Source organism: Rattus rattus, chromosome 9 (assembly GCF_011064425.1).
Source record: "Rattus rattus isolate New Zealand chromosome 9, Rrattus_CSIRO_v1, whole genome shotgun sequence".
Classification (NCBI taxonomy): Eukaryota; Metazoa; Chordata; class Mammalia; order Rodentia; family Muridae; genus Rattus; species Rattus rattus.
The window spans coordinates 52,569,249-52,584,231 of NC_046162.1; the positions used below are offsets into that span (position 1 = coordinate 52,569,249).

Below are 14,983 nucleotides of genomic sequence, written 5' to 3' on the forward strand. Positions count from 1 at the left end.
ATTTTATAAAACTCTTACCTCACATTCAAATGCAGTAGAGCATGTTACTTGTTACCCAAGACAGCACGCATATTTTTGTCAGTGTGATTAATATTGTTTGTTTAATCATGTATGAACTGATATTTATTTACTGGGGATGGTAATGTGATGCCTTTGTTCATGATCACAGAAATCTCAAAGGTTTTTATCAAACTCATACCTAAACAATGTCAGACTCAATATATATATATATATATATATACACCTATAGGAATATATATGCACAGCCTTTTCTAACTGTGTAAGAAAATACGCCATAGTCTGGAAATCTATCTCATTATACTAGAACTGCCTTCTTCCTGGACATGTATGAAGTAATTGTGGCTCAGATCAAGCAAAGAATATGGGCAAAAAGTTGGCTTAGTGGGCAAATTATGTGCTCTTCAAAATTAAAGGCCTGAGTATGAATCTGCAGACCCCAGAGAGAGCACAGTGTTGCATGTTGCTAATCCCTGTGATGCTATGGAAATATGGAGGCAGAGACAGAAGAATCCCTGAACAACTAAAGGGAGACCCTGTCTCAAACAAATTGAAGGTGATCATTGACACGTGGAGTAATTTTCTGACCTCCACAAGAACACCTGAGTACATGTGTGCTCACACATATATACACATACATGTCTATATGTCATCTACACACATACACACATATGTAAAGAATTAAAGAGTGTAGAATACATAGAGTATTTCTACATTCATTTCTAGTTCCTCCTTTAACCTAAATCATTATATTTTAATAAAGATGCAATTTATTTAAATATATTTAAATAAAAATTATTAAATTCTATTATATGAATATTAAATTCAGCTTGAAAACATGAAGACTAAATTTCAGGAAGAATAAAGCAATGAATGGCTGAAAATTCTCTAGCATTTTCACAGGGAATCCTTATGTGATATGGGGAACTCCACATCTCCAACAGATCTAGTTAAAATCAGATCTAATTATAGGCTCCATGACCTGGAGAAGTGTTAAAAATTTGCTTGAATCTATAATAACTTTTGAGAGCATCTGCCCTTTTGCTCTGGGCTGGGTAATTCTCATCTTTTGGGAGGGATTCCAGGTATCTGGTCAAGCGTCATTTCTGAGTTTGTCTGTGAGGATATTACTAAGAAAGATTGTCACTGAACCAGTGGACCAAGTAAGGAAATTCAGCAGCCTGCCAATGTGGGGAAGCAAATGCCAAGTCTCACCGTCTTTCTCTTTCTCTGTTTATCTCTTGGTCTCCCTTCCTACTGCGCAGGAATTTGGATACCACTTTCCCCCTTAGGACATCAGAAGTACAGGTCCTTGGTCCTTTGTCTTCAACTTTTGATTACTTGAGCTGTCACTTTCGTGGCTCTAATGACTGTAATTTGGAAGCCACACTACTCATTTCCCTGACTCCCCACCTTACAGAAATCACACTGCGAATTTTAACCCTTCGTAGACACATAAGATGCTTCTTTTAATAATAGGCACACTCACATATCTACCTAACTTCACTCATATAATACATCTTTATAACTTTATCTATGTCTTCTGTGCCATTGAAGAACCACAGAATATAACCCCGGATGTTTCATTATTAGTGTATGTAATCCTATTCTGTGTTTGACACATATATTTTCTATCTTGCTCCACATCAGCCCCAACATAAGGCTCTGCTCTCTGATAAATTTCTCAAGAAATCCATTCACATGTATCCCCCTGTGAGACTGGTGGATTTTCTGACCACTAAGGGGAACTGAAGAGGACTCAGCCCCATGGGATCTCAATGGAATACAATTGTTCTCTTTCGTGCCTTATTACCTATCAAAGTGGCTTTCACTTTCCTCCTTCTTTAGCACAGCTATTTATCTTTCCTCAGCCCGTCACTTCAGACTTACCCACTGAAGCTCACCCAGGAAAAACAAACTTCAGTCACTCAGCAGACAACACAGTTTTATTAATCCATCTGAAAAAGTAATTAGAAGTTGTCCTTCGTTGTAGTGTGTGTGTGTGTGTTTGTGTTTGTATGTGTGTGTATACGTGTGTGTGTGTGTGTGTGTGTGTGTTACATGCATTTGTGTGGGGGAGGAGGCAGAGAAGAATGGCAAGTGTCTTTTCCTATTATTCCTCACACTATTGCCTTGAGACAAGGTCTCTCGCTAAAGGAGAAGCCTTCTACTTCTGCTTGGCTGTATGGCCCATGAGTTGTCTTGATTACCATGTCTCTTACCCTCAATGCTGTGGGTAGAGGCAGGTGTAACATGTCAGCTTTAAATATGGGTGCCGTATCTGTCACCAAGATTTCTCCCCCTTCACTTACCCGTCTTCCTTTTTCTCCCTCTCTCCCCTTCAATACTTCTGCATACCCGGTGGGATTGATGGCATAGAGACAAGACTTAAAAATGTGTCTGGGTTCTTGTTGGTGCATGAGAAACAGAGAAAAGCCTTAAAAGAGTTACACATGAAACAGCACAGCCAGAAGCCCAAGAGAAACTAAATCTAAGAGAAGGGGAAAATAGAAAAATAACAAATGTACATCCTGTGTCAGGACGCCGAGCCTTCTGTTCTATTTCTAACACTCATTACTTGCACAAACCTCAGTTCCTTCCTGGTCAGACGTTCATTGCATTTGGCTGAACCCAGATATCCAGATCTCACAATATAAGTTGATGAGTGCAGACATTTAGTGGAAATTAGTTTACTCAATGCTCTGACTGGCTCTCTGTTTAATTCACGAGGCCAGTAAGCCCTGGAGCACTCAATCCATAGAAGTAATTTGGAACCTGTTAAACGGAAGCTAGCCTTGGGTTGGATCAGTTGTCATGGTGATATTGTGAGCCACTGAAATACCTGTACTTGGCCATACTATAGGGAAAAATATTTCCAAGGCTTAAAGTGAAACTTTTGTTCAACAGTCTATAAAAAGAACAAAGGCATTGGGAGTTTCAAATAGGCCATAGCTTAAAATCAGCTGTACCATGTAAAAAAGTGTGACTAAGAAAATGTAGTAACCTACATATATATATATATATATATATATATATATATATATATCGTATCTGTGTGTGTGTGTGTGTGTGTGTGTGTGTGTGAAGAACCATACGCCCAAGAAATAGATTGCATTTTCTTTTGTTTCAATACATTTGAGCTTATAGTAACAAGATTAGGTCTTTATCACAGTTTTATTTGTTGCATAATTATTTATAATTTTTAAAGTGTTATCATATCCCAGTTATTTGATCCTGCAACCCCTTTACAGTCAGAGAGGGCAAAAGTAATAGTTTTAAGAGTTTCCCCATGTACTAATAATTAATTGATACACTAATAATAATTTCAGTGTTCTAATAGAGACGACTCTATACATTTCTAATCCACTAGATGAGCTACCACTCAGATGAGAGATGTGACTTTTATTTTTTTGAGATTCAATAAACATGTTTCTGATCTCTCCAGATCACAGTTGTCAAGCCATGCAGAGTGACATCTTTGGAGGCTGCTTTTATTTTCTATTGACTGAGCAGTAATTCGGGGAATGGGCATGTTCTGTTGACAAAGTAGTCATCGTTTCTGTTGTTCTTTACACAGCTCGAAGCGAATTTCTTTTTTTTAATCTTTATTAACTTGAATGTTTCTTATTTACATTTTGATTGTTATTCCCTTCCGGTTTCCGGCCAACATCCCCTAACTCCTCCCTCCCCCCTCCCCCCCACTACCACCTCCCCCAACAATCCTGTTCACTAGGTGTTCAGTCTTGGCAGGTCCAAGGGCCTCCCCTTCCACTGGTGCTCTTACTAGGCTATTCATTGCTACCTATGAGGTTAGAGTCCAGGGTCAGTCCATGTATAGTCTTTGGGTAGTGGCTTAGTCCATGGAAGCTCTGGTTGGTTGGCATTGTTGTTCATAAGGGGTCTCGAACCCCTTCAAGCTTCGAAGTGAATTTCTTAAGGATAAGATTCTCTTCTAAGGCACTGCTCTCACATTCATGTGGTTAGCTGTAGAAATCCTTTGCTTGATCTCTCAAGACCTTTCCTTAGTGAGTACACTCAGGCTCATCCCATAGTTTATCTACTGCTGAGAAACAAACTTTTCCCAAATACATTTCTACTGAGATGACCCAAGTGGAAGGGGCTGGAACAGTGAGGGGCCCTGGATAGTTTTCTTTCTAGTCTGATACTTTGTTATCCACAAAAGCTTTCCCACAGCGGAACAACATTGGGGTAGTGGAGACTCTGGGTTCTAAAGTGCTACGGGATTGAGTTATGCCACAAATTCCTTTGGTCTAGCTCCAAAAACCTGGACATAGCATCTTTCTGTTGGCCAAAGAAGTCTTCCTTTGTTGGCCCACACTCTTCCCTGATTGAATACACAGAGGCCTAGATGATGTGTCTAGGTCAATGGTATGTTCCCAAACTTGCGGTGAATGGTTTGTTCCAGGCTGCTTCTCTGCAGTTCTCTCTCCTTACAGATTTGCATTCTACTTTTGCCTTGTGTTTCATTACAGTTAACGAGGTGCTTTTGAAATAGAGTTATCCTTGGGCCACAGCTTCTTTGCTTCTAACTTTCTTTCATGGTAGAGGTTCATCCACATATCAAGATACTCCTGGCAATCACACAGCCAGATCTTGTTTTCTAGCACTGAAAGGGTATGGTGACTTTCCAGGCTTTGAACTGGTAGCAAGTGATGTCTTTATTGTGCTAGGATACATTCATTTCCTTTGAGAAACTAAGTCATCAGTGTTTTTGTTTACCCAGCTTCATTTTTATTCTCATTGGCTTCTACAGTTCAACATATGTAGAGTGTTGGCTGACAGAGAAATGCATGAGTAAGACAGTAAGCATTGGAAAAGGGATGTCATCTGTTTCTTATAGGAGGGATGATATTAATTTTCAACATTGCATGTCTGCCAAGGTCAACGTAGATGCTACTCAATCCTGAAGGGGCATAAGCTTGCCTGTCTCATAAGGGTAGCATGCAATAATTCACATGTGAGGCTCTCTAAGCATGGATTCCCAAGCCATAGCAGATGGCGTTGTTTTACTCCCATGATAAGATGTTAAATGCCAGCTCGTTGGTATAATGCAGTTGTTAATTCTTAGGTGGCAACCCCTCAGGCAGATCTCTTTAAACTACTAATTTCTGAGAGAGTGCAAATCAGATATCAAATTGTACATTTCATAAAATTTCAATGAAACATCAAGCCACAGGCAGGACAGATGTTGCCCTTAAGAAACGATCAGCAGAACACTTGCTAAAAGTTCACTGACAGGGGTAGCACTTTTATGTGTAATATTTTGTTAGGAGTGTTTAGAATTTCTAGCTAGTGAGCTCCTGAAGTAGTTTCTATGTCTGAAGTGGTGTTCTGCAACATTTGGTTTTGAAAACAAGTTTCTCAAGAGACTGCATTCACGGTGATGGCTGTGTCCAGTTTAATTGGCATACACACATGCATATGCACGCACACGTGCGCTCGCGCACACACACACACACACACACACACACACACACACACACACACACACACACATGCAAAACCAGTTTCCATGAAGACAGAAATGTGAAGTAACTAGAAATACATGGAATGAGATGCTGAGAGGGTTAGAGTTGAGAAGTTCTATTCTCTCTCCTTCTGAATTTTCCTTGACAGTCTTGATTGCTACAATATTCACTTTTCTATACCCCAAGTCTAGCCATGACTTTTAGTTTAAAACATTTAATACCTTTTTGTTACATATGAATCAAATCCAACCATCTGACCATCACTTCTAACTGGGATCCTTCTCATGGTTCTCAATATTGTGCTCTAGACGTAAATGACTGCTCGTCATTTGCTAAGCAAGTCTCACAGTTCCGTATTTTTGCCTTGTTTTTAATTTCCCAAAATGTTTCTTTCCTAATCTATATTAAGAGATGGTTATACTTCAGTACTTAAAACATATCCCAAATGACTGGCTTTTCCTTATATGCTTTAAGAGAAAAACTTGGGGAAAAAAATCTATGTAGAGGTCAATTCATTCAGTCTTTTTGAATGATTGAGAGGTATAAATCTTGATGCAAATCTATCATTATTGGAAATTACCAGAAGACAAGGATATTGAAAATGTTATGGCTTCTAAGAGTGACACTGAGACATTTTTAAGGATTAAAACAATTCTCTTATCGTTTGGAGGAAAGCATGGCTTTTTATTCATATATGTTGCCTCACCACATTTTGAGGTTATTAAAAGAAAATCAGAAATTTCTATTTCTTAATCTTAGTAAAAAATTAAGTTGTGTGATGGACCCCAAAAACTTCCTTCTTGCCAGATGCTGTTGGTCTTGGGGTTCTTTCTGTTTGTATCATTCCATACTTGTTTCTCTGTCTTCTCACCTGCCCATCCACCAACCCTACTTACTTTCCATGTATGTTCAGGCAAACATCAGATGGTTTCGTTCTTATCCTTAGCTTCTTAACACATGTTCAACCGTTTCACTTGAGAGCTTGACACGGTAAGTCCACATGCTCCTCTTTAATCAATAATGCATAATGTCTGAACCACAATCTTAAATTACATGAGGTTTGTTTCTGTCACCGGCACGGTTAAATTCAATAACATCTGAGCATGCTTGCCTGTTTTTGTGGTTTCTGGCTAGAGTCTTGTATCACATTCACAACTCTGGAAAGCAAAGGATTTCTTTTTTATGTGTTAAAATATATAATTTTAATATTCACTATATTACATTTCACCCTTGACATTTAAATTCTGAGGGCAAAGAATAAGAATGCTGTTCAGTTTTTCCTCTGTTTGTGTGAAAGTCATTAAATGCTGGACTTCAATACAAACCACATGTTGGAGTTTGAACTTGGCCAAGTGCTTTCTTGGTCTACCCACTGGGTGATTGGTTAACTCTCTGTGCTTCATTGTGTGTGTGTGTGTGTGTGTGTGTGTGTGTGTGTGTGTTGTTGCTGTTGTTGTTGTTTTATTTTGTTTTTTGTTTTTTTGTTTTTCACCAGAATTCTTATGTCCCATGAGAACTTCCCTCAGAAATGTTTTTTTTTCAATTTGTGTGATGTAAAAATTTTTTAATTTTTACTGCTGTAAAAATTTCAGACATTCCCCAGAAATTTATTTGTTACCGTTCATATGAGGTCAGCATAAAGGAATGCTGAACGCTTTATATTTTTCACGTTTTGAATAATAGCTGAAGATGACTTTTCTTAATGTAATGTGTATTGCTAAATCATCACGTGCAACCAGGTTGTGTATTGGTAAATCATCACGTGTAACTAGGTTGTGTATTGGTAAATCATCACGTGCAACCAGGTTGTGTATTGGTAAATTATCGCGTGCAATCAGGTTGCCTTCTGACATGAAATGCCCCTTCTTAGTCTCCTTCAGATCGCTCTGTACTGGCTCCGGCTAGCTCTCTCCTTGGGCCATGGAAGAATAGCAATGATTATAAAAGTGCCATGTTCTAGACAGCAGTGAGAATATGAACCATTATCAATAGAATTCCCTTTTGTCTATCCTCCTGGCATAAAGCTGACCTCTGTGAGAATAGGTAGCTTGAAGATCATTCATTGAGAGAAAGCTCAGCCCAGAACTCCATCTGACGACGCATCCTCCCCACACAGCTTCTGCTGTATATTTGCTTGTTACATGCTTAATAATGTCATCAACTCATTCAAAACCCAAAGCACAGGTACCGTAGATCATCCCCTGAACTTTCCAGAACACTTACTATAACTTATTGTCCTTAATGTGCAAGTCAATGGATGCTGCTTGTCTTGAAGGACTAAGGAATGAGTGTTCAGAGTTTGGTCCTCAAAGTTGCAGAGTTGTTTAATGGGAGATGGAGAGTCAGGGCCCGTGAGTGGGGAAAGAAAAGTGAGGCTAAGTATGGATATATTGATTTCAAATATAAAACTGTCATGTAATCCTATAAAATTGATCATCGGAAAAATGAAACATGGGCAGTTGAAAATGGGGACCTGGGCTTGAATCTCCAGGATCCATTAAAAGCTGAATGGTTAGGGTGGCCCACTTATGTAGAGAATGCTGAGGCAAAAATATTCCTTGGGAAAATTTGTAATCTGGGTCAGTCCTGTTGGTGAGCTCTGGTTCAATGGAGAGACATTGCCTCAAAGAGTAAGGTGGAAAATATTTGAGGAAGGATTTCCTGCATCAGCTTCTATGTGCATTCACACACATATGAACATCATGGATGCTTACACACAGAGACAAACATACATATACATACACATGTATACATAACACACACTAGCATAGATAAATAAGTCAGAGGGCTTCATTATGACAATTTTGTACACGTACATCATTAACGTATACATCTTATTCATTCTATTTTCCCATTGCCTTGTGTGTACCCACGCCTCCCAGCTTGCGTATGTCTTCTTTTCTGCACATAGCCTGTGCTTTCACAGCACACGTGCTTCCTCTCTGTTTTCTCTGAACGTTTTTAGTACTCAAAACTGTCATCATGATACTAATAATGCAACGACACATGGAAATACAGCATAAAAACCTTCGTCCAGTATTTTCCCCAAATTGATACACAGTTTGGCGTTCAAAATTGAATTTTTGCAAAACAGATGAATTCTGAGGAGAAAATTGGATACTTACCAAGCCAGTTTCACCTTCTGCTAAGATGCGAAGGGGTTTGTAGATTCCGATTTCTCTGTTGATTAATGCTCCCTGGTTTCCTAAGAGGACCCATATTGTGCCTTGATCTCATCATTTTTGAACAATTAGCCCTCTTGAGTAAATCTGTGCTTTGACATTCTAGTTGACTGTCATTTTTTCCTATGGATCATTAAGGTGTAATTGCTCACACATCATTAGACCCTTGAAGAAAGCCACAAAGTGAAGAGTTCGGGAAGCCCCGAAGTCAAATTCCCATGGCCTCTGGGGCGATCTACCAACTGTTCCTGTACCATGTTACCTTTCATGCCAAATGAGACCACCACTTCAAAGTGGGCCTTTAAAATCTCCCCTTAAGAACTTTATCGTGTCTTAACATATAGTATTATCTGCCTGTACCATTAGTATGACTTTCCTTAGAACCAAGGTGAGCCATGAAAATGCTATTATTGACGTTAAGGGGGAAAGTTGCTGAAGCATGTAAGGTTGCTACTCAATCTACCTCAGAGTAATCACGGGGAAATCTCATGGTCATGTGGCAGTGCCAGCTCCCAGTGGAGTCAAAAAATGAAATGAGAACAGCTTCACAGTATGTGTGTATCTTAGAGAGGAACACCACACTACTGTTCTTATCAAATAAATAAGAAGAAATCTCAGAGCTGTAAACAGAAGACGTAATATTAAGGTATGGTTATGATAAATCAACCATTACCTTTTGGAAAGTATTATTTGTTAATAAAGTCAATATATAAAAGATTGCTTTAAAGAGAAAAAATATGACTATAAGTCCTCATGTAGAATGTTGTTTGGGCTCTTTAAGAACAAAGGGATTAAAATGTTTTTAATTTCTACTCTACATTCTTCTTTTGGGATTTAGTTCTCCTTTTGCTCACATAACACTCTTGGAAAGTGTGTATTTATTATTCTTTGTTTGCTGTGTGACAAATCAGACCAAGAGAAGCAGAATAATAACTCTTGTATCCAGTTAGTAACTGTTGGGAGTGAGATTTCAAATAAAGATCCCTTCCAAAGAAACCCGTCTTTCCCTACCCTTTGGGAACAGCCCTAATTCAACCCTAAACCAATTAAATGAGTATCCTGTATAGTCGGTTTGCCCAAACTTGAAAATAAAAAAGGAACATGAAGTAAACTACATGGCAAACATGGTATGTTGTGCTGGCTCAGGATACATATGGTAGCTTGGTCATGTGGATTAACACGCCAACCCTGAAAACGTTGGTGACCACACATTCAGCTGTTTTATATAGATGATAAGATGATAGTCATTTGGTTTCTGTGATTTGCTACAAAACGGGATTTTTTTTAAAGCTTTTATGTTGTTCTAAAACCACTGGAATGTGAGAGACTGGAAATCAATGAATGAATCTCACTTTCAGAAGTGTTACAGTTTAGGATAAATAAGAAATGAAGTGTGTGTGTGTGTGTGTGTGTGTGTGTGTGTGTGTGTGTTTGACAGAGACAGAGAAAGAGAGCAAGAGAGCGAGAGCAAGAGAGAGTGAGCGAGAGAGGGAGAAAGGGAGAGGGGAGAGAAGGTGAAAGAGAGAAGGTGAGAGAGGGAGAGAAGGTGAGAGAGAGAAGGTGAGAGAAAGAGAGAGAAGGTGAGAGAAAGAAAGAGAGAGAAGGTGATAGAGAAAGAGAGAGAAGGTGAGAAAGAGAAAGAGAGAAGGTGAGAGAGAGAGAGAGAGAGAGAGGGAGAGAGAGAGAGAGAGAGAGAGAGAGCTGATTTGCTCACAGGATATATTTGATCTAAGTGGATAGGAAGAGCAGGAAAGTGATCAGTTATGTTGCTGTTTCCATAGCCTAGATGTTAGGTATTAATGGAATAGATTATATATTAGGGTGGACAAGGAGAGAGATGCAAATTCCTGGTATAAGTCATAAACATACCAAATGAAGAAGATATGATTTTGATGAATTATATAAGTGAGGATATGATAAAGAACATATTATTTAGCTATTTCATCACTGTGACAAGTATCAGAAGGGAGAAACGCTAGAAAAAAAGAGAGATTTATTCTTGGCTTTCCATTTCATGGGTTTTAGCCCATAGTAAGTTGATGCCGTTACAGTGGACCTGAAGTTATTTAAACTACGTTTATTACTGAATTGTGCTTCTCCCCACCTTCACAAAGATGTTCCTTGTGTGGGTTTCCACATATTTTAGGATGAAACGCCATTTAAATATTTAGTATTTCATTTATTTGTTAAGCCTTTGACAGCAGGAACAAGCACGATTTATGCTTCTCGAATCCACCCGTAACTACAAGTATAATTATAGTGGGAAGAACTATGTGCTGTGCTTGAGAAGAAAAAAGATGTTATACAAGCTACAGCACTTACCTTTTGTTTGATGTCTAGTCATTAACATTGGTAAGTGTACTTTACCATTTTTTAAATAATGATGATGAGATATTTTAACATAGTCTTGTGCATAGAATTTTGCACAAGAAAAGGTCAGCAAAACACTAATGTTTCTTTGTGTTGAAATCCCCATTAGACATTAGTGTCACTATACTAAGCATGGGTCTATGTATGGACGCAATACATATTTCTCTAATAAGTGAATGACATTATGTTTAGACTGTCATTTACTGTGGGTTCCTAATAGGATTTACATTTGGGGGTCAAAAGGGCACCCTATCAACCCTTCCCTGTTAGATGTCAAATAGCTGTATAGTGTCACAGATCACAAAATTATACTTAATGCTTGTTGGTATTATCAATCAGTACAGTTGAACACAAGCTCACATACTATAATTGCACCAGATTAATTGTAATAACTGAAATGTGAACATTAGCATTCGTGGAAATGGGAATAAAATTGTTCCCATCATAAGTTAAATTACTGCTGCTGTTCATAAATTTTAAAACAGATGACTCTGAATCTCCACCTGCACCTTTTAAAATGATCCTTCTGTCTTCCCATTATTCTTTTAATAGGCATTTAGGCTAAATTTCATCTAAGCCTGTGCTTAGAATAAAGCTGGAAGGTTGTTGAGGAATAGCTTTCTTATTGAACTTCTTGTACTAATAATACTAAACCCTAAGTAAGAAATCAGAGGAGCTCAAAATCCTGCTGTCCTCAAATATGTTCAAATGTGGTATTTTATATGACCTTTAAATTTTTTTTATTTTTATGTACTTTTTCTTTTATTTTGGGGATTATAATATAATTACACTACTTCTCCCTTCTGTTTCTTTCCTCCAAAACTTCCCATATACCTCTCCCTTTTCTCTTTCAAATCCATGACCTCTTTGTCATTTATGGTTATTACATTCATATATGTTTAAGTATATACATAAATTTCCTAAAATACAGCCTGCTTAGTCTGCAAACATAACTTATATGTTTGTTTTCAGGGCTGATCATTTGTACTGATTAGTGTACTTTTCCCCGCAGAAGACTAATTCTCCCATTCCCAGCATTCCTTAGTTGCCTGTCGTCCTTTGTGTAGAACTGATCACGGTTCCCTCACCCACTTCCTCATTTCTGTCACTGTAGTCCTTGCTCAGCTCGTGTTTAGGCAGCCATTTTGGTGAGATTTTATGGATTTAGCTTCTGCCATTCTTATGAGACAGAGCCTCAGTAAATTTCCCAATCCTCTGGCTCTCACAGTCTTTCTGCCCCCCACCCCCTTCTGCAATGTTTTCTGAGCCTTAGACGTAGTAGTTTTTGGTACCCATCGGCACTGGGCTCCACGTTTCTGCATGTTCATTGGTTGTGGTTTTCTGTAAAGGTCACTCTTCTTTGGGAAAGAGAAGTTTTCTTTGGCATTTTTTTTTCCTGGCTGTGGTCTCATATATACTAGGTAAATCTTCTACCTCTAACCTTCAACTTCTATTCAGTAAAACGTATTTAATTCTTTTTTTTAAAGTTTAAATTGATTCTTTGTGGGTTTCAGATCATGCATCCCAGTCCTGCTTATTTCTCTTTCTCCTCATGTCCACCCATCTCCCTTAAAACCTCTCCCCCCAAATAACACACACACACGCACACACACACCCATGCACGCACGCACGCACTCATGCACGCACGTATGCAAGCACTCATTCCCGCACACACACCACCACTACCCCTACCACCACGACCACCACCACAGTCAGCACCAACGACAATGACAACGACAATGAAAACAAAGCCTAGAAAACATCTCATCGTGGAAGCTGTAGTATGTCACAGTGTGTCCCACACATCTTCACTTGTAAATGTTCATTGCAATGAGTCTTTGGCCTAGTTTGCTATCCCTGGCTTCTGTGACACCAACAATATCATTGGGGCTCCTCTTGGTTGTCCTGTTGTCACTCTCTGCGGTGGAGAGCCTGCAGCTTTGGAATAGCAGGACTGGCCCTTTCATGCATCTCAACCATTTGCAGATGATAGAGATTTTGGGGTGGGCTAACTCAGAGTCTAGAATCTGGGCCTGGATGGTAGTTGAGCTGAACAGCCCTCAGGCCCTACCTTACGGTTACCACTAGGGGAGCTCTTCAGCACTGTTCTGGCTAGGCTACCCAATGCTGCCATCTAGGGAGCCAGCGTCAGCTCTGTTGTCCTGTCACGTCACACCTCATGAGTGCCAAGGCCAGCTCTCAAGGGCTCTTGCCCTTGGGGCTGGCTCACCTGCACCTCTGCCATCAGGACCAGCCTTGCTGTGCTGTCCAGACATGGTACAGGGCCCGCTCTCCTGACCGTTGAAGCTCTTAAGGGGAAGGGATAGCTGCTCTCTTGAGTTCACGACCCTGTGGGCCACTTTCTTGATTGCCAGTGGTGATGATAAGGGCTGGGCATTACCTCTTCTCCCGTGCCAACCTACGATAGACAAGTGACAGGGCTAGCTCCCACACTCATGCACTCGGGGCAGGCCCACCTATACCTCTGCCACCACAGCTATATCCACTGTGCTCCCCAAAGAAGGCCCAGGACCTGCTCTCCCGAGTACGTCAGATACGGAGCTAGCTCTCCGGAGCACCACATCTGGTGAGAGATGAGGACAGTTACGCATTGCCCCTGTACATCCATGTGGTTCCTGGGGTGGGGGTGCCCTGACGAAGGACATCCCCGTGTTCTTTAGTGGTAATATGAACCACGGGTGTCTACACTGACACCTGCGTCTATATAGCCACAGACTCTGACATGACTCTCAGCTGCAGCTTGGGTTGTGACCTCACCACCACCTAGGTGGCGTGGCTGGCCACTCACAAGAAGCGACTCCTTTTCCCTCTCCCGTCTCCAGTTCGGTCACTCTTCGTAATGCTCAAGCTGCTCCACTTTTCTTTCTGTCCCATCTACCACCACATCCACACTGTGGTGGCTCTTGCTGCATGCTGGCCACGGCTAGCGAGCCTCTGAGTAACATCCTCCAAGCAGTGTGGCACGGCAGCATGGGTGTCTACGGTCCACCTGTGCCTTGAGCTAGAGGGTAGATCTCTGGGTGGCATGGCAGTCCACAGGTCTCCGTCTGTCTTACTCCTCCTGTGCTATGCTGCCTGAATTTGATTAGATTTTTGGATGTCCTAGGCATAAGACAGCTCTGGCAATCATGCTATACGTCAAGCTAGGATTAACAAGAGCTGCCATCTGCTCTGCCCCTGACTGATATGAGAACGATACCAACAACAAGTCTCTTTGCCCAGTTCCAGGTGTCGTATTTAATTCTTAAATGTATACAAGTCCTTTCTGAAGGCATTTATAGATTCTTCCTGTGGTAAGGACATTAGAAAGTTAACTGTGTGATAGGCTTGTAAGTGAACGGATATTCCGAGAATGTCAAGGGTTTTAGAATTTATCAACAAATGGAATGGTAATTATTAATTCAGTTTTAATGTTATTCTTCTTATATTACTTCCAATATAATATGCAAAATATCTTAGATTATTGAGTCAGGAAAAAAGTAAAAAAATAAAACACAGCAAAGTATAAGGATGTAGGGACCATTAATATTGCAAGTATTAAAATGTGAGAATATCATGAAAGTTTAACCAGAATAGATTCTAGATTTATCAGGCGACTGAAGAAGAAAAAGCCTGGAGCAAAGTTTAGAGATTTAGACATAATAAATAATGAGTTAGGAGATTTTTAGGGAAATGAGCAACGGATAACATGGCTAATTATTTGTGTAAGATAAAATTAGATTTTTTTTTGTTTAACTCAAGGTAAAAAAATTAAATCATTAGAGGAGAGTATTAATAGGCATGTAAAGACAAAGGAGAGTGGCATCAAAATAAGCCACTGAAGGGATGCAGTTATTACTTAACCACTTAGAAGTTACTAAAAATCAGTAGCTTTTGTATGACATCTTGTAGCTTCTCTACCCA

At 39.8% G+C, this 14,983-nt stretch overlaps 1 non-coding gene across 1 annotated transcript; it reads right to left on the reverse strand.

Annotated features, from left to right (window-relative positions):
• Positions 1–14,173: 14,173 nt before the first annotated feature.
• LOC116910699 lies at positions 14,174–14,313 on the reverse strand. The gene has a single exon (XR_004389227.1). It is a non-coding gene; the product is annotated as a small nucleolar RNA SNORA48 (small nucleolar RNA).
• Between the last annotated feature and the right edge of the window lie 670 nt (positions 14,314–14,983).